The following is a 25,481-nucleotide window of genomic DNA, read 5'->3' as shown; positions in this document are numbered from 1 at the left end:
CACATGCCATGGATACCTCAACCAGACTACCACAGTCAACAGAACATGCTTGGGTACAGGTTTCTAACCCAGACACTGGCCATGTTCATAGGTTCATAGGTTCATAGGTAGATACTAGGCTATCTGCCCTAGGGCATTTATAAGCCTAGCCAGAGTGTACTTGGCTTCCACCTCCCTATTAGATTAGCCTACTGTGCCTCTGTAAAGTAGGTCACAGAAAGTACCCTTTAAGATTAGTTTACTGTGCCTCTGTCTAGCAGGGACACAGAAGATATCCCAGGGGTGAATTTGCAATTTCCCATCCATGCGTCCAGATTTTGTTTGAAGAGGGTCAGCGTGGGGCTATGTCTAACATGAATTGGGATTCTATTCCAAAGTGAGGGGAACCTCTGGGAAATGAATCTTCCAGCATGTCCTATTTATTTTTGTGCTGAGGTTTAAGTCCCTGGAGCGTGTAGCTCTAAGGGACTTGGATTTTTTGAGGTGGAGCATGTCCATTAATTCTGGGTTTGACATGGCTTTGTATGTCAGGCATAGATCACCTCTGAGTAGGCAGTAAGCAACTGAGTAGAGCTGGAGTTTCTTTAGTCGAGCTGCATAGGACATCTGTTTGTAGCCCATGATCCTTTGTTGGTGAGGTACTTTTGGGGTCTCTCCAGTTGCTGCAGGTGCCGGGTAAGGTACATCCCAAAAGGGGCATTGTATTCAATTATGGGCCTGATGAGTGATGAGTAGAGGGGCACAATGACCTCTCTTGATTTAGATGCGAACCCTTTCATGATAAGGTGGGCTATATAGAAGGTCTTTCTAACCACTTTGACAATGTGATTATCAAAGGAGAGATTACTATCTACGTTGGTCCCCAAATCTCTAATTACTTCTTCTGTACTTATTGGATTACCACCTATGTGGTAATTTGTGGGCACCTTGTTTTTCCCAAAGGGGATGAATATGCACCTTTTAGCATTTAGCTTGAGGCCATGGCTCTGGCACCAAGCATCTGTCTCTGTGAGACCATTTTGGAGGATGCTTGTGTTGGCTGGAGATTCGATTATGGCCCCCAGTTTGCAGTCATCTGCAAACTTTGTCAGCCATAATCCCCCTGTGTTAGCCTGAACCTCAGAGAAGTATATACCAAGCAAGAGAGGTCCCAGAACTGAGCCCTGTGGGATGCCACTTGTAAGTGGTTTGGATTCGGACATTGCACCTGTGATTCTGACCATGTGGGTTCTATTCCTGAGCCAGTTTGCAAGCCATCTTGTGATATAGGGGTTGATATTTAAGATGGTAAGCTTATTTATGATGCCCGAGTGGGGTATTGTGTCGAAGGCTTTTGCAAGGTCCAGGTAGGCTGTGTGGACTGCCTTGCCCTCATCTATGGCTTTGGTAACTGTTTCAAAGAAATCGACTAAGTTTAAGAGGCAAGATCTACCCTTAACAAAGCCGAATTGTGTAGGGTCCAGTGTCTGGAGGCTCCCAATGTCTTTGTTTATGAGTTCCATGATAATACACTCCATAGCTTTACAGACCAGACTAGTCAGGCTTATGGGGCGATAGTTCCCGGGGTCCATTGTGGCACCACCTTTGTGGAATGGGACCACTGTAGCTGTACGCCATTTTTGGGTACATATCCTGTAGTAAGGCTAAGTTTGAACAGTGACTTAATGTGAGGGTTAAGTTTTTCTTGGAGCTCGTGGAAGACACAGCCTGGGACACCGTCCGGTCCCATAGATGCTGTGTTTTTTGCTTTGGAGAGGGCAGCTTTCACCTGTGCATCTGTGATGTCAGGGAGGTTACATTCAGTTGGGATAGGCATTTGCTCCTTTGGGGGAGAGAAGTTTGTGCTGAATCTGTCTGCCAGAATGTTGGCTATGTCTGTAGGTCCGGTATATTTTGTACCGTTATGCAACAAGTCAGAGCATATCTGGGAGTTTCCACCCATATTTCTCACATAAGCAAAGAAGACCTTGTGATTATCTTTAGTGTCTAGGGCAATTTTTCTTTCGAAACTGGCCTTTGATGATTTTATCAGGGATCACAGTTTTTTCTAATACTGATCAGAGATGCCTTCCCTTTTTGGGATTTTGCTCTGTCATGTAGTAGCTTCCTCCTTCTGTTGTATAGTTTATTTATGGCCGGGGTCCACTAGACAGGTCTCCTGTTTTTGGAGGAGTGAGTCTTGGTTTTATTTGGGATAGCACGATCCATGCATTCCTGCAGGTGCTCATAGAATGCATTTGTAAAGGATTCTGTGGATTGGGCTGTATTATCCTCTGGCCAGGGGGCTTTGAAGGATTCCACCTCAGTCTTGAGAAGTGCAAAGTTGGCTTTTGAGAAATTCTTTACCATGATTTCCTTGGCTGGGGGTGGGGATGGGATATGGATGTCCAGGGAAATTTGTTTATGGTCTGATCTTACCAATGAGGGGTTTACCTCTGGTGTGGAACATAGAGTCCCCATGTTGGTGATGACCAGGTCCAATATGTTGTTCCCTCTTGTGGGAGTGGTGACCAGTTGTTCCATCGTGTTAGAGTTTATAAATTCAAGGAACCATTGGGCATGGGCGTTTGGACTTGAGTAGTTTTCCCAGTCAATGTTTGGGTAGTTGAAGTCACCCAATAACATAGTGTTTGGAGAGACCTTTGTATTCTCCAGTGTTCTCAGGAATGCCAAGTGGGGTTCCTGTAATAGGGAGTGTGTTCTGTAGCAGGTTACAAACTGAAAGGCAGTTTTGCCTGCTGTTAGTTGCACATGAATGGTTTCCAATGCTTCGTGCAGTGCCACTAACCTGGAGGTGTAGGTATCTTTGATGAGTATAGATACTCCCCCTCCTTTTGTGCTTCGGTCCGAGTTTTAGGGCCCAAACGCATGGTATGAGTTATAACCTGGTAGTGCTGGGGTGCTCTCAGGAGCCTTGAACCAGGTTTCTGTTACTGCACAGACATCGATTTTCTCCATACTGAGGAGAGCCTCAAGTGCATGCATCTTGAGGTTTTGACTTCTGGCATTGAGTAGCATTACCTTTAGTTTTTTTATCCTTTGGTTGTCTATGGAGGTGGGTTTGTCCTTTGAGCCTTGCCTAAAAAAGGCACTATGGGGGTGGCAAGAGCCGTGGCCAGTATATGAAAGCTTAAGGGTGACAGGTGCAAGCCATCCCTAGTGAAGCAACATGGCTTGGTGAGCATGTCATCCCAGGCTGACAGAACCTGGATCCCCTTTGAATGACACCAATACTTTAGCCAATTGTTGAAACTGATCATTTTGTCTTTATACTGTGGCATCATTCTTGATGAGGGCAAGACGCTACTCAAGGTCAGGGTCATACCAGCCTGGGCTACATGATCAGAGAGCTCCTCTATGTCTCTTTTCATGTATCCAGGGAGGTACGTCTCAGGTCATTCACACCAGCATGGACAATGACAGAGTCATACTTGTACTTGCTTTGGAGTGACCTGAGTGCTTGTGTTATGTGGCGGATCCTGGCACCTGACAGGCAGCTTACAGTGACCTTGTTCAGTCTGGTGAGCAGGACGTCACTGTGCCAGACAATAGAGTCCACTATAACAAGTGTATTTCATGTGTTGTTTGGTCTTAAGGGCTGTGACTGTGAGGCACACTGATTTTGTGAGATATGTGATACATGGGTATTTTTGATGGGTAGCTGTTGCTTGGATATCTGCTTAGGAGGTCTTTGCTTTTTAGGCAGATTTTTATTTAGAGCCTCTGAGTATGTTTTTGTGTGTTTATGTGTTGGGTATGCAGATGCAATAGGTCTGTGTGAGACTGGATTTGTGGTCCGGGTGGTTACCTTTTCCTCCTGACTGACTGTGCCAGTCTTGGGTTGAGAGAGCTCTGCTTCCAGTTTGGCTGTGTAACTGCATCTCTGACATGTATTATAGTTTGTTGGAAGGAGGAGAGGGTTGTCTGTGTACATAAGGCATTTGTAACATTGTCTCAAAATTCCCAGATTCACCAGTTGGACTGGAGAGTAACCCTGAAACTGACCCTTGGACATACCATATTAGTATAGGGAACTGTTTTTTTACTGATCAGATTAGGGAAGGGAACTGATTTTTCACTTGATCAGGAAGGACCAATCGGGAGCCTAATACTTATGAGAAGTCAAGGAGGGTGTAGTGCTTTAGTTAGTTAGTGTTTCCTTATAAGAGCTGAGCAAGTGCAGGGCTTTAGAAAGAGAATAGAGTGATTACTTTGAGAGTTTGAACAGTTCTAAGGGAAAATGTGAAGAGGAGACTTTGTGGAGCCTGGAATAGTTTAAACCTGTTTAGGCGGCGCTGCTCGATGCTGCTCAGTGCGCAAAACCGCGCAAAAAGAGAGTTGTAGGGTTTTAAGAGAGAGCGATCAAGGAGTTTAGAATTGACCCAAAATGGCCAATAAAACTATGGCTTCTAAGCAGTAACCACTCCTCCAGGGACAGGCAGGCTGTTCAGTGTTAACCACTGCCACTGGTGAACACAGAGACTTCCTTTTAGCCCAAGCAAGCACTGGCCTTCTAGAAACTTCCAAACAGTTCAGAACAGCAAATCTGTAACTGAACTTCCTTAACTTTCAGAAAGTGGGAAAAAAGCAAGATTGTTTTTTTTTTTCTTTTTTGTTGTAGTTTAAAGGTAGCAGAGATACACAAGCAGCAAAATATTCACAACAGTGCAATAAATGACCCCACACTTGAGTGCTAGGCAAAATCAGGTAAAATGCAGTTTTTAGAGAAAAAAACAATTTTAAATTAAGTGCAACACAGAAAATGCAGTTAACAGGCTCTAGATGTGTTCCAAGTACTGTTACTGTTACAGATATAAACGTTAGCAAGCCGGAAAATTCCAAAAATTAGGCGGCAAAGCAGTAAAACTTAACAAAAAATCAGAAGAAAATACTTAAAATCACAAAAGTGGCTCCTTTTCTTCTCTCAGTGTTTTCTCCCCTTGGTAGGTGCTTCAGCAACAACTAGCAAGCTTGAAAAGATGCCAAAACCACGAGGCAGCCAGGTTTTAAGAGAGAGAGATCAAGAATTGACCCAAAATAGCTAATAAAACTACAGCTTCTAGGCAGTAACCACTCCTCCAGGGACAGGCAGGCTGTTCAGTGTTAACCACTGCCACTGGTGAACACAGAGACTTCCTTTTAGCCCAAGCAAGCACTGGCCTTCTAGAAACTTCCAAACAGTTCAGAACAGCAAATCTGTAAATGAACTTTCTTAACTTTCAGAAAGTGGGAAAAAAGCAAGATTTTTGTGCAATATATGTTGCATACATCCAAAACCAAGAACCACACACGATGACTAAACAATGGAAATAGTAATAGAACCAGTAGAGAACCAGTCCACGCTAAACTTGTATCCAAACCATTTATTAACTGAGCGCTTTCATCAGCAACATCACCTGACTTCTTCAGAATAAGTAAAACAAATAACATCATAGTATTTAAACTAAAACTAAAACTCAGTCACATGTCAGCTTCTGGACTTTTGACTTAAAAAAAACAGTACCTAAAAATACTATGATGTTATGTGTTTTACTTATTCTGAAGAAGTAAGGTGATGTTGCTGACGAAAGTGCTCAATTAATAAACGGTTTGGAAACAAATATAGCATGGACTGTTTCTCTACTGGTTCTACTACTATTTCCATTATGTTGCGTACATGACAATTGTAGCACCTCACTGGACCTCTGCAAGAGAAAAACAGATGATTGGATGTTGAATTTAGCTGTCACACTGGGGATCACTCAAGTGGCATCTGTTGATAGATGGCCTGCTTACAAATGTCAGGTGGCATGATACCAGTGTACCCACATCCCCTACTCTTCTCATCTCTCCATGGACACTAGTCTGGTAGACACCTAGGAAAACCTGCACCTATGGACCCCAGTACTGACAAATGTATAAAGACATTGGTAATCTCCAAACTCTGGATCCCACACAGTTTGGGTTTGTAAAAGGCCGATCATGTCTCCTAACCCTGATAGACTTCTTTGAAGCAGTCACCATAGCCGTAGACAAGGGTAAGGTGGTTCACACAGCCTATCTAGATCTTGCCAAGACTTTTGACACCATCCCCCACTCTGGAATTATATATAAACTCAATAAACTAGGTATAAATCCCTATGTCACAAGATGGGTTGCCAACTGGCTCACTGACAGAACCCACACTGTGAAAGTAGCAGACTCCAAATCCAACTTCATATCAGTGACAAGTGGAGTACCACAGGGTTCAGTCCTGGGTCCTCTCCTGTTTGGTATCTACTTCTCTGAACTACAGGCTAACACAGAAGGTCTTTGGCTAATGAAGTTCGCAGATGACTGCAAACTAGGAGCCATAATCGAAACTCCTAATGATGTAGACATCCTATAAAAGGGCCTCACTGAGACAGATGCCTATGTCAAAGCCATGGCCTCAAGCTCAATGCCAAAAAGTGCATTGTCATCCCCTTTGATAAAAACTCTGTACCCATGAACTACAACATAGGAGGTAGTATACTTAACACCGAAAGTGTGAAAAGAGACCTTGGGACACAGGTGGACAGTAGTCTCTCCTTTGATAATCACATCACCACAGTAGTCAGGAAATCCTTCTACGTGGCACACCTCATCACAAAAGGTTTTTCATCCAGAAAAAAGAGATCATTGTTCCCCTCTACTCATCACTCATTAGACTCATTATAGAGTACAATGCCCCTTTTGGTATGTACCTCACAAGACATCTACAACAACTGGAAAGGCCGCAGAAATACCTCACAAAGAGGATTACCAGCCTCAAACAGATGCCCTATGTAGACCGTCTCAAAAAACTCCAGCTTTACTCTGTCGCATATTGCCTACTCGGAGGTGATCTCTGCCTAACATACAAAGCTATGTCAAACCATGCTCCACTTAAAGAAATCCCATTCCTTTCTAAGCTACACGCTCTAGGGACCTAAACCTTGTCACCACAATAAACAGAACATTATGGAGGGATAGAGTCCTGTCCCAGAGACTTCCCATACTCTGGAATAAACTACCTATCTATATCAAACAAAGCTCCTCAATAGCACGCTTCAAGAAAAATCTTGATGATTGGATGGGAAATAGGAAATTCACCCCGGGGATCACCTCTGTCGATCTGCTCGACAGTGGCACAGGTAAATAATTTTCTTGGGTGGCAAAAGCCAGGGTACCTTTTTGGCTGGGCTTGTATAGACCCCAGGGCTGATAGCCTAGTTCCTACCTATAAACCTATGAACCTATGTGTCAGTGTGCATTACTGAGAATAACAGTGTGTGTGTGTTTGTAAACTTGTAGTTGACAATACCCTGAGGGCCTTCTCACCCACTACACCCCCCCATTGCCATACTTAGAAATGGCTGCTGCTGTAATTGATGTTAAATGTACCTTGTTACACTCTTCACCCTGTGGGCTACCTGGTGCTTGCAGTACCAACATAACACTATTCAACAAATGCGTAGATAGGCGTGGGTTACGTTCTGAGTCCTGGCAAGTGTATGTATTTGTGTGAGTGTGTATATTTGTAGGCGACAGCATTCTGGAGCCACATTCTCCAAATAAAATAAACCTTGCCATACATTATAAGGGATAGTGATGTTGCTGACATTAGGAGAGCCATGATAAACCCTCACCTTACTATCCCTGTGGCATGTGCAATAAATGGGTCTATATTATAACATCGAAGTCTAAAAACGTCGAATGTTATAATATATAACCCATTCAATCGAAATACCAGAAAACCGAACAGTCAGAATAGAAAATTTTTTCCCAGGGAAAAAAATTGCTGTTCCGATAAACATGCACACAACTCAAGCACACCAAAATAAATAATCCACACACATACACTTCACGAAACCCTACATTAAAGCAGACATACACCACTAGCTACCCACTTACCTTAACCCAACCCTAACCCAAAGGTCCCTAACTATTGCACACTCACCTTACCCGCTCCCTAAACCTAACTCACCTACCCCACCCTAACCCTCACGTCCACACAATCGCACATTTACCTGATCTGCGCCCTAACCCTAACTCACTTAACCCACCCCTAACCTTAAAGTCTGTCACTACCACATACTCACCTCACCTGTGCCCTAACCCTAAAGTCCCTAACTACCGCACACTCACCTTACCCCAGTCCATTCACTCACTTACCTTAACCCAGTCCGTAACCATTGCACCACACGTACCTGAGCCCAATCCGTAACCGTCGTTCACTCACTTCCCTAAAGTCAATCCATAGCCATCGCACCACCATGCTGTAAATAGAGAAGAAATGGAACGGACCACTGAAATCTTACCCTAGGTAAAATGTTGATGTTCTGAGGCTTCGCTATTGTCAGCTTTTGCTCTAAAAGGTTCGATATTATAACATTTGAAGTTTTAAAACTTTGATGTTATAATATAGACCCCAATAAATGCATATCCCTGTAATAGCACTGATTAGATAGACAAGGGGGTGTAATGCAGTCCTGGTCAATGTGTGATTGTGGGTATTGTCAGGGCATTATCATGGATTTTAGTGAGTACAATATCCAATGAGGGGTGTGGGTGCTGGGTATACTGTCTTTACACTGTGGTACCCCAGTACATGTCTCAAGGTCCACTCTAAGAGGACTGCTGTCACCATCAACCATACAGGTAAATGATTATACTATCCAGCCCAATGATGCATGTGCTGTGTGAAAATTCTCTGTAACAGAATGGACTCACTGACAAGGTAGTTAGTACTGCTAAACCCAGGTCTGTAAGATGTGTCTATGACTGCTATGTGTTTGTCATTGTGTATATGACAGTATGTCATACTATGTATTGTTCATTAACACCTGGTACATACTCCATTACCATACTGTACAAGGCCTGGTGATGTTCTTCACTTAACAAGGGACTCGGGATACAAAAAGCTCTGCGGTGTGTGCAATTAAGGCCAAACACATTAGTAGCAATAAGTACCTAGGTATGGGGTTCTTCTCTCAGTGTTGCCAAGTAAGTGTGTGTGTATGTGAAGGGATCTACTTCAGTTTGCAGAAAATACATGTACCAGGAGATGGTTTGTTTGAGAGCTAATTGGCAAAAGCTAGCATTTTAAAGGAATCATCTTGTCAAAATTCATTCCATCAAAAATAGTAGTAGATGTGTAAATGCCCTCTTCCCCACTGTACAGCTGTACAGCAATACTGGAATTGGTATATATAGTTGGGTGTGGTTGTTGTGGGCACAGCCACCTTCATTGGGGTTATTGTTGTGTGTACCCCCCCCCCCCACTTAGTTTGCAGTTATACTGTACAGTTTATGTTAACAGGTTATGTAGTTGTTAATCACACTATGTGTGGTTATACTCCACCCCACACCCTCCAAAGTGGAGGGCTGTGCCACCCAAACCAGCACACCTATGTTTGCCAACTCCAGGATTGCACTACATTGGAGAAGAGGACATATACCCTACCAGTACCATCGTCAATGATATTAAACTGGCAGACTGATTATTTGCTGATGTGATATTTTGCCTAATTTGTCTTGGTGGAATTACATATGCCAAAATGAATTCACACCAAAATTAAGTGCATCCATGTGTACAGTATTCTCTGTGTATTACATCAACACTGAAGCCTCTGTGTGTGTGTTTTTCACAAACATTTGGTGTAAGCCACCCAGTACACATACCGTTGTCCACTTTAGAAGAGCTGCTGACATCAGCCACCATGCACTCACCTGTATACACCCCTCATACCTATCAGCCATGTGGCACATGCAGTAATTGTTATACAGACCTGTTACTTGTGTTTAGCTGTACCCAGGATATGACACAGTCAATGTGTCACCACAGTGCCATACCCCTTGTAGGAAAGGACAGCAGACAAACATCCTGCTGACACATAGACACTTACAACACAAACTGAATACATTATGGGGACCACAATCAGTCAGTGTTAATCACAGCTATAATGCATCATGGCTGGACAGCTACACACCTTGACATGTAAGCATTAAATATTCCAGCTGAAAACATGTTAAGCAGCATTACATTGCTAAACCTTAGTACATTCACCTTGTGCATCAGAACCATATTAGCATGTCCCTGCATCAATGGTATGGATGACAGGGATGTGGCACAGGTATCATCATATGCACAGGGTGTGTTGTGGGTTTGCCAGAGACCTAGGATGAGCCGTTTGGTTGACATCATGTGTTTGTGTTAGGGGGTTCTTTAACAATTGGGCTGTGCAGATGTGGTGTGTGTAGATATGGAGGTGCCCTAATTGTGTGGGTGATGTGTGTGTGCATGTATGCACACAGTTCTGCCATGTGGCTGCCCTATACAGGGGTTTGTTGGACAGCTGCAGACTGTTGATGGCAGAGTGTACAGTTCAGCATGTCTGGCTATGGACATGAAAACTGTGTCTGCCAGGGTTTCTACAGGCACTACCAGGTAGAAGCCCAGATATATTACTCTCCCCTGATGATGACAAATGTCCACTGGATCCGCATCCCTGTTGAGACCAGCCAGAACCATGTGTATGTGGCCTGCTGCTTTGTGGTGTGGACAGCACCCCCCCCTGCAGTGCTGGTACTGCCACTACAGGAGTGGCTGTGACTTGTTGCGCATCCACATAGACCTCTACCTGTTGGTGTTACTGACCTACGTCCACATGGCTGATGTCCTACTTCCACCATATGCTCTAACATAGACACCACATGGTCGAGGATTCCCACCATCTCACCCAACCATCTATCCAGGACCTCTGCAAAATAATGGTGGGCAACTGCAGAATCACGGATGTTGTCAAGTACAGCCAAACGAGTAGCCCTCTGGAGCCTCAGACTCCATCTGGTGTAATGTTCCATATGCGCCTGTGCCTCCATAATGGACCAAAACATGCATCTGGTGACACCTGCTGTGGCACTTCTGCCAGGGGCATATTAGCCAGCAGCCCTCCTAGGAGCACCCCTGTACATCTACTCATGTGTTACCTCGCCAGTCATCCGGCTATGGATGTTGTGTACAGACACACTTTCCATAGTCTCCACACTGTCCTGTCCCATGCCACCACCCGCCAACTATCCCTCATCTATGGCCACTGATGATGGACTATGTATAAGCATTGTGACTGTGTGCAGGGATGGGGTGGATAAAAGTGGGATGTCAACCGATGGCACAGCTTCAGCCCCTGACAACCCTGCCTGTGCCTCACCATACCTATCATCATTGTCAGAGTCTGTATGGACACTAACATCAGTTTGTCTGCAGGTGGGACCCTGACCCACCCTGCCACCTGTGAGGGGAAAGCAGAAAATGTAATTTAAGACCTGTACATTATTGCTTACCTCTACACACACACACACACACACACACACACACACACACACACACACACACACACACACACACACACACACACACACACACACACACACACACACACACACACACACACACACACACACACACACACACACACACACACACACACACACACACACACACACACACACACACACTTGCAGGTGAGGTGGCACAAAGATATTACACAGATCTCTCATTACCCAACAGTCAACATGCCTGACATATGGCACTCAACATCATGCACAGCAGCTATGCTCAATCCTTGTTACCAACGTTATACATCTCTGTGATGCATGGGTTGTGTTAGTAGGTGATGCCCCTTCCCCTGGAACACACTGCACCCATGTACATATTATTGCTGTGCACCTGTACAGCACCACGGCATGTACTGTGTACCATACCTCACGGGTGTACACACTATTGCTGATTGTGTATATGTGTGACAGTTATGTTTGCTCTGATTCTTACATCCCCTATGTGTTTGTCTGACATATACCTGGGATGATATGAGGACTGATGTTAATAGTTAATGCTTGACCTCTGATTTGCAGATCTCATCATCAGCAGTGGATGTATGAGCAATAAAATTTGATTACACTGACAACATTCAAAGCTGACTGTGGATATGTGGAGTGTACACACCTTTGTTGACATGCCAGCCTCTTCCATGATAAGCAATGGGGCCACAATACTGCATATGTTAACATTGCACACATCTGATATGTGACATATGACCTGTGCAATCAAATGCAGTATCAAACAAATGTGTTAGTCGTGCAGATGCTGATTGAGATACATACAATAGGTGGGTTGCATAAGTGTGTGCACCCATAACACAATGGTTTGTTGCAGTACCTATTAAGTGAACTACAACAGTCACTATTCCTGGAAGTGGTATACTAGCATGGCCCATCTTCACTTGCCATTATTTGGTCACTCCACCCTACAGATGTCCCCCAACTCTGCCAGATTGCAAGGTCAGCTCATGTGCACAGCCCTTGGATGTCACACAGTGCCTTCACTATTGCTGTGGAGTCAGGGTTATGTCTGGCACAATTCATGACCTTGACTGTGTTCAGATACAGCCATTCTTAGCAAGCATTGGATGAATGCTTCAGGTCACTATTGTGTTTCAGGATGACACCCTTCCCCATCCTCAGGCTTACTGCAGATGCTTGACAACTATGGGCCACACATGAGTGTCACTTTTCAGTGTTCCATATTCAGAATGCCATGTCTACTGGCTTAGTTTCTGCTAATGAACAGCAAACCTAAAGGTGTACACTGGCACCAGCAAGGTAAAAATGGGGATGGTGGGCCTGAAGTGGAGTGAGGTGTTGCTTGTGCACCAAATGTATCTTTATTAATACTGTCTGTAGGTTTTAACCTTGGTCTCAGTACACCATTACACATTGCAACACATGCCTTTGGGAGACCTGATGTTATGCATATGCTACCTGTAGAGAGCCCTGGATGATGTTTCATGTGGAACAACTCTTCCATTTGATTACCTTAACCCATAGACCACACTTATGCAGATTACAGGTGATTGGCAACACAGGTACTGCACAGGAAGTACTTACTAGACATTCCTGCAAGTCCCTCAGTGTTGCTGCATGTTTATGGGCAGCCTCTGTGACCAATTTGCAACATGTGTTGTCCTCTGTCTTGGATGTGCATCTGTTTATTTTCTACATTAATGTTGTCCCATACTCCATACACACATACATGACTGTCTACACTGTTTGCCATGGTATATGCAATGGTGTGGTAAGGCTACTTCTCCCACTCCTGAGTGCTACCTTTCAGATATGGGATCTATTCCATTGTTTGTAAGATGTGTGCAAGCCACAGCTGCCTCTGTTGCAGGTGAGTGGGCAAATGTCATGGATATACTTCTTGGATGGCAGACCATTACTTGGTGTGATATTTAGGCCCTGTACTTGATGGACGGTGTGTACTCAAGAAAAGTGAATGCTGTCAGTACCTCAAAATCTGCTTCCACAATATGTTATTTGGAGTGTGTGCACACATATGGTTCCAGTGTTTGTTAAGGTATGTATTCCCCATATTTGTTGTCCTAACATAGGATTTCATATTACACATTCATTGCTCATGTTAGGATCACATTACAGGTCGTAAAAGGTGTGAGATGTGGAATTGTGATTTGCTGTTGTTTAGATCAGGAACAGTTGCCATTGTAATAGTGGTGTATGCACTGTTGTAGCCACAGTATAAGGGTAATGTTTCAGACATGTCCCTACTGTAGGCCATTTATCCCACCATTATGCTCATCTTTGTCCACACATCTTGCACTGACATGTTGTTAGATATACTGCAGGACTCTTACATACCCTTTTTATATGCCACAGTAGTGACCACTGTGATGCAGTGCAGTTAACAGCAACAATAAGTAAACATGTACAGCATGCATTATGGGTAGGTGTGTTAAATGTGTGCATGGCAAATACCATGGCCATAACATGGCCGGTGTATTGGAAAACCCAAACAACACAACCCCATACTCACCAGCTACAGGCTGCTGCCCAAGTTGTATACCAGAGGGACCTACATAGTTGTGTGAGAGATGTAATGTCAGTAACCACACCTTTGGAATTAGTACAGGGTGGAAGCAGCATTTCAGTACATCAACAGTACAACCCCACAATACTAGAGATTATGCACATCTGCTCATTACTACACTGCAACAACAAACTAGGTTATCTGACATATGTGTGAAGATACTTTACAGATGAAGATGGATAAGCAACAGTGGTCTACTAATTACCCTGGGGCCTTAACTGCATGCTCCTTGTCCATTGTGTGGGTGGCACCCACCTCCACCATGCTATCTTCAGGTTCCTGGCTTAACTGGTGGGCGGGTGCCCCAAAGCTGGCGAGGAGCTCCTCAGCATGTGTCAGTGGGGACTGGATGACATGACCCCCACCTGTGGCTAGCTAGACCCTCCTAACTGCAGCAGCATGCTGACGCGCATGCCGGATCAGATCGGTGCACCGATGTTGCATCTGCTCACAACTGCCGTTATGGAGGCTGACATCATTTACCCTGTGGAAGAGCTCATTCCACAGGGTGGTCCTCTCCCGCAGATCATGGGCCCTGTGTCCAAATATGGTTCTGTGATGTAGTATGATTAGGTTTATAATTACATCATTTTCCTGGGGTGTATATGCAGAGAACCATTCACAGGACATTGTACCTGGAAGACATAAACATGTAAAAAGGTCAGAGGACCTCATATTGCAAGGATAGGAAAGTTGTTAATTGACATCCCCCCCCCCCCCCACCCACCATATCTGAAATAATAATCTAAACACACAAATCAATGGGTATGTTTACACCAAACCTACTGTTGGGACATATATCCTATTTTATAACACATATTGAAATGTGTTTCTATTCTTGTTCCATGTTGAAATACTATCATTGGTGGCCTTTTGTTATCAATGTAATCTGCATGCCATTGTAATGGCGACTGTGGTTTCATATATGCATTTGTTCTGTTTGCTATGCAACTGTTCCAAACCTGGTGTTTTGGGTTAATGGGAATATCTATGCATGCAGTTATAACTAATCCTGGATTGTTTTGACTATTACTAACCCACATACGTTCTAAAACTGCAACACCATAGCATGTTTGGAAGGCCCTTCCCAGTGGACCCACCTCTCCCACCTCATCTGGCAGTGGCACAAGGCCCCAGCATGTCTAACACCCACCCCAGGACCTCCTTGTCCGCTGGTCCTACACTGCCTTCAGGTGGAACCACCTCAGGAGATGGGGCTCATCCCCTCCGGGAGCAGGAGTGGACAGGATCCTGCCACCTGAAGTCACATCCAGGGTCTGGTGTGTAGGGAGCTCTGCAGAGAATTGGAAAATCTGCTACGCCAGCTTGAGGGCTGCATGGCACCCTCCTGCTCAGCCCCCAGCACAGCCGCGTAGTGACTGCCCATGGACAGGGACCTCAGTCCCACTGTTTCCATTTGGGGCTCATTGTCTTGTCTGTCTTGTCTGTCTTCTGACCCAACCTACCTCCCCAAATATACCTACTATCCCTCCCCAACATCCCATTCTCACTTTAAAAAAGGCAATCTGTTCCCAAAAAGAATTTTGCACCATACATAACTATCCATTTTGCACTTGCTTACAACTGCTTAAAGGGCCTTAATCACTCTGTATCCAACAGCTCTTGTTCTGCCCTGCCACAGCAATTTACCACTAATCCATCTGAGCTGTAAATATGCGTGATGTTTTCTCAAACATTTCATGCGGCACAGTCATTCAACAGTAGGAAAATGTATATATCTATATATATATATATGTGTGTGTGTGTGTGTGTGTGTGTGTGTGTGTGTGTGTGTGTGTGTGTGTGTGTGTGTGTAGACATACATGTATATATATATATATATATATATATATATATTTATTTATTTATTTATTTATTTATTTTACATTTGTTGACCGGGCTGGTCTAGCTGGATATATGTCCATTTTCAGTAGAGGCCCGGGGAGATAAGCTCCAAACAGTTAAAATAAATTCACATCAAATAAATACATGTTTAAAATGCATATACATTTACAGTAAAAGAGAAAAAAGATAAAGATAATATTTGTTAACATATTATTAAAGTATATACTTGCAGTACATTTGACATTGATTAGTAAAAGTACAGTTTCAAGTAGACATTCAAATAGAATAATAGCATAATGTACATGTAATACATCTAGTAGTAAAGGTTTTTTTTTTTTTTTTTTTATGAGGTAATTAATACTATGATGGAGAAATAGATCATTAGATGTTAGGATGAAGTATATGGAGGGTTCTAAAGGTAAAGGTTGAGTCATGTATCAGGAGCTAGATAGTCAGTCAGGATTAGTGCAGGGGCACAACCACTTTGTTTTGAGGAAGAGCTTAAGTTTCTTTTTAAATAGAGTTGTGGAGGGAATTCTAGATAGTTCAGAGGGAAGTAGGTTCCAGTGTTTTCCAACAGTATTGGAGAAGAGGGAATCTCCAGCCTTGTTATTTGCTTTGTCAATATTGACAAGAGGTTTGTGTGCAGATCTTAGAGACTTCAGGTTATGGTTAGGGTAAATTAGAGTAGATAGAATAGGTGTTTTGGCAGGTTGATACAGTATTTTATGGGTGATGGTTAGTTGATTAATTTTCAGTTGCTGCTGAAATTCAAGCCAGCCTAGTTGCTTTAAATTAATACAGTGGTGAGTTCTGAAAGGGTTACCTGTAGCAAACCTGGCTATGGTATTGTAGGTATTTTCTAATTTCATAAGATTATGTTTTGACAGGTTAGTAAATATGGGTGAGGCATAGAGAAGGGAAGAGATTAGGTGGGAGTGGGCAATGGTTATTCTAGTTGCTGGAGTGAGGTAGGGTTTGATTCTGTAAAGAGAGCCTATTTTTTTATTAATAGTTTTCAAGGTGTTGCTGATATGGGTGTCAAAGCTAAGGTTCTTGTCGATGGTGATGCCTAGCAGTTTGGTAGTAAGATCTTGGGATATAGGTGTGCCATTTTTAGATAAAATTGTAAAGTCTATTTGGGGGGATTTATTGGTAGGTGTGAATAGGAGGAGTTTAGTTTTTTTCGGGTTAAGTAGGAGACATTGTTGTGTAAACCACTGTTCAACAGAGTTAAATATTTGTTGTGTCAGAGAGTGAAGTTCTGATACAGTTGTGGCTGAGCAAATAAGTGTGGAAGTGTATTGTATGCATGTAGCTAGGGGAACTGCTTGGTGGAGGTCATTTATGAATAAAGAAAACAGGAGAGGACCCAGTATGGACCCTTGAGGGACACCAATGTTAACTGGTAGATGGGTAGATAGAGTGGAGTTCCAGAGTACAGCTTGATGTCTGTTAGTTAAGTTGGACTTGAACCATTTAATAGGTAGAATGTCAACTGAGAGAGATTGAAGAATTTGTATGAGTATTTGGTGGTTGACCATGTCAAAAGCCTTGGACAGGTCTAAGAAAAGTGCAGAGGAAAGGGTGTTAAGGTTACGTTTGTTGTTGATGGTGTTTGTAAAGGAAAGGAGGGCAGTGGTGGTACCATGGTAAGGTCTGAAACCATGTTGGGTATTAGAAAGCAAGTTATTTTGGAGAAGGTGGTCAAGCAGTTGCTTGTGGATACACCTTTCCATGATCTTAGATAAGGGGGAGAGTAGGGCTATGGGGCGATAGTTGGAGAGTTCAGTAGAATTTCCTCCCTTATGAAGGGGAATAATATGAGAGACTTTCCAAAGTTTAGGGATGTATCCCTCAGTGATGGTTCTATTGATTAGTATGGAGATAGGATAGGCAATGGATTTGGCTGCTAGTTGTAAGTATTCTGCAGGTAGTAAGTCAGCAGAGGGAGTACATGGTTTGAGTTTTTGGATGAGGGAGAGAATATAAGCTGTTGGGACAGGTTGGAAAAGAAATGGGGGTGGTGGGTTTGAGTTAGAATTAGATATAGTTGTGTTTTGACTAGAGAGGTGACTGGCAAGAGTTTGAATTGTTTCGGTGAAAAAAGAGTTAAAGTCATTAGCAATTTGCTTGGGGTTCTCTTTGTCTGTACCTTGTGGGTTGGGTGTGATAGATTGACCGGGCTGAAGTAACTGATTAATGTTTGCCCAGAACTTTTGTGGGTTTTTCTGGTGAGTTTTATGAGATTGTAGGTAATAGTTTTTTTTTGTCGTTCAATATTGATTTTTTAGTCTCATTTCTCAATTGTTTGAAGTGTTGGTGATCAGCATGGTTTTTAGTTAAGCGAGATTTGTTCCAGATTTTATTTCTGAGATGGATTTTTTGCTTAGTTTCTTTAGAGAGCCAAGGAGCAGATTTAGTTCTTATTCTAATAGACCGAGTGGGGGCATGGTGGTTGAGTATGTCTAGAAACTTAGTATTAAAGTAATCTACAGCTTCATCAAGAGAAAGGTGTTTTAAGGGTGACCAATTGCATGCTTTCAGTTCACTTTGAAATAGATCCAAGTTGAAGTTTTTCTTGGTTCTAATTGTTCTAGTAATGGTTTGAGTGGGTGGATTTGCTTTGAGCCTGATAATATAGGTTAGTAAATGATCACTTACATCGTCAGGGAGGGTTCCTGTTTCATAAGTGTGGGGTTGATTGTTGACGAGTATCCAATATAAGGTGCTTTCTTTTTTATTAGATTTGTTAATTCTAGTGGGGGAGGTAATAGTTTGTGAAAACCCATAGAGATTAATATGGGTAGTAGGGTGTTTGTTGCTGCAGGATTGCCAGGCAATGTTAAAATCACCCAGGATAATGGTTTCTTGGTGTAAGTTTAGAGATAGCCAACAGAGGATGTTTTCAATGGTAGAAACGTTATTTCCTGGGGGGACATAGATGCAGATAATATAGATAGATTTGACTGAGTTTAGCTAAAGTTTGGTAATCAGAATCTCAGCATTAGAGTCCTGAGGTGGTTTCTGTTGGAAAGTGGTTATTTGAAAGGCAGATTTGAATAAGACAGCTGCACCACTACCTTTTTTAGATATCCGGTCAAAATGTAAGATATTGTAGCCAGGCGGGATGACTTTGTTGTCTTTGGTTGAAGGTTTTAGCCAGGTTTCTGTTAGACAGATAATATCAAAGGAATAAAGTTCCAAGAGAGCATGTAGTTGTGTTAGTTTGTTGTTAATGCTGCGTATGTTGAGGTGAGCTATTAGGAGTGAGTTGGCTGTTTTTTTAAGTAGGAGGTTGAGTGCATTCGGAAATTGGATCCACACTCTGAACCCCCTTCCTCCACAGCTGAACTGTTCTGCCTTGCTACAAAATAGAGCATCACATGTGGACAAAGCCTAACATTAGGTGGGATATGTAGGGACAGATTGTAGATATGCCTATTACAAACTTATGAAGGTGGGCGGGTCTGAAACTCATGTGTCTGTCATGACTTCATTACTTCCATCTTCAGCTATTTGCCAGACTAATATAGATGTTTGGAGGAACAGAACAAACACTATGATGGCTTAAATCTTGACATTCTGTGCAGATCTGCACAGTTGACAGGCATGGCCCACTGCCCACAGGGCCAGATGCTATGTTCATAGCAGTTGTTCAGCAGGACATCATTACAGCAAGTCTTGATGGCACATATAAATCTTTCAAAATCATCTATCCCATTATTACAGACCAGACCAAGTACTGCATTCAATTACATGATGACATGTTTCACATAACTGTTTTATTATTATGGTCTCTTCTGTGTTCTCGTTGATGTCTTCCTTGTTTGTTTTTTTTTTGTTTTTGATTTTTTTAGTATTATTTTTTGTTTTTAGTATTATTTTTGTTTTTCCTTTTTTATTTCTCTCTCTATCTCTCTCCACTACAGGGATTGAGCTGGTTTGCATAGGTTGCAGCATGGCTTTTGTATGTGATGCTCATGATCAGGTGATGGCCTCTGCACAAATTGGTGTTCCCCACTTGCAAATTGCATGCAGGCAGCTGTGTGGTTCTTCAACAGCCAATGTCACAGCAACCCACTACTATAAATGACTACATCATGTGGGCATTATCCCTTTACTTTTCCTGTATGGACGACATCCTTCCTCTGTGTGGGCAGTGGTGTTACAGACAGCAGGTAGCAATACTTCTTACAACAAGACTTGTGGACACAGACCAACTACATGTTTGTATAAGGTTCCACACCTAGGGACAGTATGTGAGCATTGCTGTTATATCCACTGAATACTGCTAGTTTTACAAGGCTTGTGTGTACATGTTAGTTTTGCATGGAATGCAGTCTGTCTGCATAGCTCACGACTGTGGGCCTATCCACATGATGGCCAGAGGATTGGCTGTTATGTTTTGTCTGTTCCCCACACAGGTCTTGTCCTTGACATATCAGTGGCATTCTCTCTGTTGATTGCTATCAGTACATGGCAACATCCATTTGTGTTTCTGACTTCATATTCCTGAGTAAGGGTATGTTGCAATGAATCCTATCACACCAGCAACTTTCACAGTGTATAACAGTAATATTTCAAATATGGCTCTGTGTTTCAGACTCTGTCCTCCACCTATATACCAGGCTTTGTCCAAATGTCATGCAGTAAGAGGTTGATAGGTAATGGTCTATCATTATTTAGTGCTGACATTTCTGCTATCATTCCAGTGATGTTGTAGACTCCCACACAAATTGTGGGGTAGGGTCCATATATATTAGGGCTACAGCTGGGCAAATAATGTGTGACTCTGCACAGTCCACAGGTCAGTGTATGGAGAACACTGTTATATGCCCTTGTAAGACATTTTATGGGGGAGGGGTATTAAATGTTTTTAATCTAGGCTGTTACAACATGTGAGGGATATCAGTAATAAGAAACATTAAGGTATATGGCTGTACATTTTCATATGTTTCACCATTTGAACAGTGGTGGGCTAGTGCTTACTGTCTTGCACACAGTTCTGTTTGTCAGTGTGGTAGTGACATTTTAAGTTAAGCAGTGTTATGTAATAAATAAATTTACATTGCGACAACTAATACTTTTCCCCCTAGGGGCTGAGTACAGAGTGTATTTGAGGCTGTTGGACTACATCTGTAATTAAGTGTTGATTGATTCTTATCTTCAAGGCAAGTGTGTTTTTTACTGTTGTACTACTTGGAGGTTTTAGCCTAGACAGCAAAGTATGTTATGTTTGCAGATAACTGTATCATATGTTTTGTTTGACAGTGGCATTAATCAGTTATTATGAATTTCAAACACCTAACTGCAATAAGAAATGGCATAAACAACTGAAATAGTACACAAATAAACATTTCTACTTATGCTGTGTGTGGTGTCCTGTCCTTTGCATTGTGTGTGGGTATATGTTTCATGCATGGGGACTGGAACCAAAGAAAAAGGGGGGAGGGGAGCCCCCCACTTTTGCAGATCATCCAACCTCCCAACTGTCCTGAATTATTACTTCTTATTTAGCTGAACGGTGCACATATTTCTGGGTTTCAAATGCTTTTGCGAGTGGGAACAGAAATGGACAGTTTTATTTAGCTTTTGCTTATGTGATCAGGAACAGAAATGGACTATTTAGCTGCTGATTGATTTGCTGAGAGGACTGATTGGAGAAGATTTTCAGAGTGAGTAAGCTGATGTGTGTGTGTGTGTGTGTGTGTGTGTGTGTGTGTGTGTGTGTGTGTGTGTGTGTGTGTGTGTGTCTGTGTGGAGTTTGTGTATAATAGGAATAATAACTTTCATTACTAAATCATGGCTGATACATTCCATTGTAACCCTTTGTATAATTCAGCATGAGACAGAGTCAATAAAATGAATAACAAAGTGCATATAAAATCAGTAAGGGACGTACTGCATAAAGTAAGACTATGATCCCAGCATATTAATAGCAATTGAGAACTATAAGCATTTAACAGCAAAAGTTAAAGCTAAATATGAGCACAATCAACATTTACATTTATCTTGCTGGATAATACAAAGATAATCAGAGATCATTTCAGTTAAGTAACTTAACTTCTAACAATATAAGCATAAATACTTGACTTGAAAAAGAAAAAGAAAATAGGAGAGGGTGCATTAGGATGTCTAAAGTAGGTCAATGTCATTGTATAAACAAAGGTTGTCTATGGACAGCACTCTGCCAACTGTCCCGAATTATTACTTCTTATTTAGCTGAATGACTTTGCGAGCAGGAACAGAAATGGGCGGTTTTATTTAGCTGTTGCTTATGTGAGTGGGATCAGAAACAGCTGTTGATTGATTTGCTGGAAGGACTGACTGAAGAAGCTTTTCAGAGTGAGCAAGTGTGTGTGCAAATGCCCCCAACAGGAAACATCTGGTGGCTAGAGATACTCAGGCTCAAACCCTGTACCTTGGGTACAGGTAAAAAGAGCCTAAAGTCCCTAGCCACCATCACTTGTAAATTTATGCCTCACATTTTTGTTCTGTTACTCTGGTTTTCAGGAGTGGTAAAACAAAACCTTTTATTCTAGCAATTTTCTAAGGTTATAAAATCAGTATTTGAAATGTGTCCCTATTTTGGGGCTGTATTCCCCCAGTATTGGCTTTGTTCATTATTTTTGTGCTAAGAGGTTGAGAGCTATGGTGAGAAGTGAGAACTGAATTCACTAAATTATATGATAGCCATTTAAGTTTGTCTTCCTGTCTTTCAAGAAACTGCTGATTCAGCTTAGTGGTATGTTGCTCTAAATGTAATGCACAGGGTTCTGGATTCAAGACTTGGTAGTGAAATGCATGGTTGTAACACAACTTTTTATGCAAGCAACTTTCCAAAATTATGCAAGCAATGTTTAAAATGTGTCCCTGGTTTTTAGCCTTTTGCCACCCCCCCCCAAATGAAAATATTGAAAATAAGTTCAAGAAGCTGTGCAATACGCCTATGGCTTACACTACTGTGATTCTGTATTTATATACTGTGTGTAGAAGTAGACTGTTATCATGGAAATGTTCTGAGTAGGGCAGTTTTGTCATTATTGGTGCATGCATTTTGCTTCATTGCCTACTGGAAAAATGTTCAAACAATAAATTTAAAATGCAGTTTTGTGTGGAAGTAGACCTTTATGATGGAAATGTTCTGAATAGGGCAGCTTTGTCATTATTGGTTAATGCATTTTTGTTTCATTGCCTACTGGAAAATGTTTAAACAATAAATTTAAAATGCACCCTAACTTAAGTCTAACAAGTGTGCTGTATTATACAAGGAATATAATTTAATACAATCAGGAAGGTGAATCAAGGAATGCATACATGTATGCATGGCTCTAAAAATATGTTTGAAAACAGCCCAAATGAAAGTGTAAAAGGCTCAAAATCATGGGCAAATTTTAAGCTTTACTCCTGTTACCAAAGCAATGGATGAAGGTAAAACAGTTCACACCACATTACCTTGACCTGGCCAAGCCTTTTGCATAATCCCCAACTCAGGTGTAGTACAAAAGATGAATAATGCAGGAGCAAACACTTACATCACTAGCTGCATTGCCAACTTGGCTCACAAGATGCCGGAGATCAAAACAAGGGAAGAGACCAGTCACCAATGGAGTCCCCCAGGGTTCGGTGCTGAGACTTTTTCTGTTTGGCATATACATCTCATAAGTAAAAGGAAATACCAAAGAGCTTAGGCCAGCTAAGTATGAGATAATTGCAAGCTAGGAGAAGTTATTGAATCCCCAAATGACTTAACCATCATGCAGGAAGGTTTGTCCCAAATAATAACTGGTGTCAAAATCATGGCAATGCCCTCTGAGAACTGATCCAATTGTTTGGCATTTGGGAACTTGTGTGTACAATGACCTAAATTTTGACCAACATGTACCCAGAGTCATGAGAAAGCCTTTCTATATTGCACAGCTTATAAACAAATTGATTGTGACTAGACCTAGAGATGTTGTCCCCCTTTACAAAGCTCTCATTATGTCAATCATTTTGTATAATACCCACGTTGGCATGTATCTGTCCAGCCCCATGCAACAATTGGAATACCTTCAGAGATACCTTACTAAAAGGGTACAAGTCCTAAACAATAGGTCTTGCATGGACCACCTCGAAGATTTATTATTATACTCAGTATCCTACAGAGTGCTTAGAGGTCTGGCATACAAATCATTCTCCAACATAATACAGATGGACCAACTGAACATCAGCAAGTCAAATGGCATCAGAAATACTCAGTACAGGTATCTAAACTGAATGCTGTGGAGAGACGGATATATATCACAGAGGCTGCCACTGTTTCAGAATAGACTATCCATAAAAATAAAGCAAAGCTCATCCATCCATATTCAAATGCAACTTGGATCTAAGGATGGGTAACAGAAAATGTACTCCAGGATTTGCCCTCATGCCACTAATGGATAGATGCAGTTCCTAAATGCTGCACCCCTTACATGGCCCTTTCAAATTATCTATGGTATGATCACAGTTGTTCTCACTAGGGCTAATATACAATTATCAGCCATGGGGATATCTAAGACCAATTAGAAAATGTTAATTCAAGCACCAAAAGGGAATTGGCTGATCTTAAAATGTCCTCCAAGTGAACCTATGTTGTGGTAGCAAATAGTTATAAAAAAATTACCATTTTTAGTTCACTAAGTGCCCCTGAAACCCTCCACCACCCCCAGTCTTTAACAGCTTCCAGCACCTATGGTTTCATGCAATAATTCTCATTTGTAGGAAAGAATCAGACACTGGTCATTTGAAAAGGTGGCAACTGTAGGAATAATGGCTGTTTGATATATTTTGCACCCTCTCTCTCTCTCTCTATATATATATATATATATATATATATATATATATATATATATATTTATTTATATATTTATATATATATATAGATATATATATATATATATATATATATATATATATATATATATATATATATAAAGTATTTATATATTTATATGTGTATGTATGTGTGTATTTTATATATATATGTGTGTGTGTGTGTGTGTGTGTGTGTGTATGTGTATAAGTATCATTAGAATGTTTAGTGCTTCACACTGTACATTACCTATGGTAGATTGACTGTACTGCATGATATGTTAGAGAAATCATCCCAGCATCTTACACCTGAGATGGCTTACTTGTAACATGTTGTGGTTATGTTGTGCAGGGTCCTAGGTGCAAGCCTTGCCAGTTGTTTTGTTGCAAGGCAGATCAGTTCAGCTGCAGAGGAAGGGATAATGACAATAATTACAAGAGATCCCTATTTGGGCCCCTTCACTGTCACTAATAGTGCCTTCGGTCAGATGTTTTGCAGTGTGAGGGTCAGAGAGTGGATCTGATGTCCGAATGCAATGCAGACACACACACACACACACACACACACACACACACACATATATATATATATATATATATATATATATATATATATATATATATATATATATATATATATATATATATACACATATATATATATATATATATATATATATATATACATATATATATATATATCTACACACACACGTACATCTACATATACAAATATATTTTCCCTACTGTTGAATGACTGTGCAGCATATGTTTGAGAAAACATCACACTTATCTGCAGCTCAAATGGCTTAGTGGTAACGTGCTGTGCCAATGGTGTGCACAGTCCTGGGTTCGTGACTTGCAAGGGCTA

This window comes from Protopterus annectens, chromosome 1.part2, assembly GCF_019279795.1.
Source record: "Protopterus annectens isolate FY-2018-M chromosome 1.part2, PAN1.0, whole genome shotgun sequence".
In the NCBI taxonomy this organism is placed as follows: Eukaryota; Metazoa; Chordata; order Ceratodontiformes; family Protopteridae; genus Protopterus; species Protopterus annectens.
Note: the sequence above shows the minus strand (reverse complement) of the source record.